Source organism: Limulus polyphemus, unplaced genomic scaffold (genome assembly GCF_000517525.1).
Source record: "Limulus polyphemus unplaced genomic scaffold, Limulus_polyphemus-2.1.2 Scaffold82077, whole genome shotgun sequence".
NCBI classification, from domain to species: Eukaryota; Metazoa; Arthropoda; class Merostomata; order Xiphosura; family Limulidae; genus Limulus; species Limulus polyphemus.
In genome coordinates this window covers 1-2,925 of record NW_013747673.1, presented here as the reverse complement: position 1 = coordinate 2,925, position 2,925 = coordinate 1, and the positions used below count along the sequence as shown (strand labels likewise).

Here is a 2,925-nt window from a genome sequence, read left to right as displayed (position 1 = left end):
ATTCCTTCTTTAGAGAAAGTTACTCTGAAATATAGAAGAGAGAATTTTAATCAGAATTCAAAAATATATTAATTTGACAATATTTGAATATGTTAGAGTTGTTACTTTTTTTTACAAATTTGGGATTGTCTATTATTGTTGTAATGCTATGGGTTAATGTTCAGTGACTAAGTCTGTAAGTATCAACTTACCTCAATTTAATAATATTAATTCCAATACGACATAGAAGCAACAGTAGACAAAGAGCGTGATTGAATATTCTCATCATCTAAGGTAGCAGGTCCAAGAAGAACACCACAATCCACCTCAATTATCGAACAGTTCTCCACTGAGACCTCTGTATGTAACTTAGAGATAAGGCTTTCATCAGTGAGATATTCGCCATGAATGATCATTCCAGAATGCACCACAAATTCAACATAGTCACTTAATATAAATGTAACCTCATAGTCCCCCGGATAAGTGACAATAGATGAAACTGAAGAAGAACAAAACTGAGAAATAACAGCTTGTACAAGCTGCCCTTGATTAATTTTAGGAGAATCCACAAACACTGTTCTTTTCATATCTTCTAAAGAACCATATTAAACAAATCTAGATTCAACAGAAGCTCTGGACTTAATAAACCAAGTCCAGGAACTTCCACATTTAAAATCACAAAGAAAAACTACACAACGCGATAAAACAAAAAGAGTACGTCACTAACTAAACATGAAATCAGAACTGATAAAAAAACACGTCTGTACTCTGAGACAGCAGAACGCGCTAATCTAAAAATACACTTTGTGCCTACCAGGGATTGATCCTGCGACCTTTCGCGTGTAAAGCGAATGTGATGACCACTACACCACAAGCACTCATTTAAATAATTTTTATAATTTCATTTCTAAACTGAAGGAAGCTCTCATTTGTATTGTATGTGCATTATAAAGTTATTACAGTTCATGGGTATCGTTTCATAGAGTACTGGATGTTAAACTAAAAATATGTGTTATATCCAGCTGGTTTTTGTTTTTAAGCGCAATGCTACAAGGTTTCGATACACTCTGTGGATAGAGCCCATTTATGTAGATTTGCACTAAAACAAACAAACTTAAATTATGTTGCAACATTACATATTTCAGTCTTAGGTTTCTCTTTTGCCAGAAAGCAAAATAAAAGATCGGCTGTTATTTTCACCACTCTAGTGATTGATAGCATTCTTTAATTCTTCATTAATGAATACCTAAAAGAAAATATTATTTAAAATTAAGACTTAAGAATGAACACTGTAAGAACATTTTCCCCAACTTCTCTTCAAGTGTTTGTAACGTGGTTGTTATCACGTCGACCTAAGTCACGGAATGTCACAGATTCGATACTTGGCAGGCATTTTGTCACATGTCTAGTTGACTCCTAAATGAAATATTGAAAGTTGCCCATGAACTCCCGATGGGAGGTCGCTCTGAGTGTTTACCAAATAAACCCAGTCCTCTGAAGCTGGCACATCTGGTGGTCTCCATTTCCTCATAAGCACACCATTTTTGACAAAATAACCATTTGTGAATTTCTCCAGTTCATCTTTTTGGAAGTTCATATTTAAATAGTGAAGAGATCTGCAGATCTTTTTTTTGCTCAGTGATCAGTTTACTTCTAGTAAATGGAACTTCACTGGGTAAATCAGATCCCTCACCGAGGAATCATCAGTAGGACAATTATCCACAAGATCCTTGTCGGATCCAATATATGTCTGAGACAAATATATAATATCGTCCCCTGAATCCATGTCTATTATTTGTTTTTGGCTTAATTTCTTAGCCTGAGCTTGAATCACCGCACATGAGGGAAACACATCGGAATTCTCCTCAACAACATCATCATCCTTAGATAAAACAGTAATTTTAGGTTCGGCAACTACTTTTCCTCAAGCCAAGTCGTTTCCCAACAGCAATGATACACCCTTAATTGGCAGAGTAGGTCTTACCACAACCACAACTGGTCCCGAAACTAGGTCTGATGCTAAATAAATGTTATTAAGAGAAACATTAACAGAGCCACCCTCAAAACCCTGAGCAATAACATACTCACCAGTGGCAGAAATCGAATCTAAAGGCAATATTCCTTCTAACAACAATGATTGAATCGCACCAGTATCACGTAGAATACGTATGGATATGGGACTGCCAGTGTCATTTGTCAAAGACACAGACCCAAAAGGTCTAAATTCCTCCCTGATTAGATCAGCCTTTATATCAGTGGCCAAATCAACAACATCGGGTGATCTGGTGAAACTACTTCCATATGTGGACACAAACGCACTGGTTTTCTTTTTCAAACACCAACAATCGGACATAACATGACCAGTCCGTTTTTACAAAAATGGCAGACAGGCCTTAATTGTATTAAAGAAGTTTTATCCTGACTGTCAGAAGATTTCGAACTAGAGGAACTGGAGTTTTTAGAAGGATCCTCAACTTTAGTGAATTGAACAGATGATATATTTGTTGAGATGATAGTAATTTCTTTTTATGAAAAGTGGTTTTATGTGTTAAAGTGTAATCAAAGAGCGGCTGCTTCCTGTAGTGTTTCAACTTTCTTTTCTTCCAAGTAAGTTCTGAAGGCGTCACGTGCACAATGTTTAAATTCCTTAATTAGACATAATTGTCTTAGTTTGTCGAAACTGTTGCCAATATGCTTAGAATTACAGCATCGATCAAAATAAACCTCTTTTTCGTGGGCAAATTCCATATAAATTTGATTATCTTGTTTGTGATAACCTCGAAGCTTTTGTCGATAAGCCTCTGGTTCTAACTCGTGTGCTTTGAGAATAGCTGCTTTAACCTTATCATAATTCATACAGTCTTCTAAAAAGAGAGTGGCATAAGTTTCTTGGGCTTTACCAGTTAGAACACTTTGTAATAATAATGACCATTTTTCGATGTGCTA

At 35.8% G+C, this 2,925-nt stretch overlaps 1 non-coding gene across 1 annotated transcript; it reads right to left on the bottom strand.

The window, feature by feature from the left end:
* Positions 1-784: 784 nt before the first annotated feature.
* Trnav-uac lies at positions 785-857 on the bottom strand. Its single transcript has one exon. It is a non-coding gene; the product is annotated as a tRNA-Val (tRNA).
* Between the last annotated feature and the right edge of the window lie 2,068 nt (positions 858-2,925).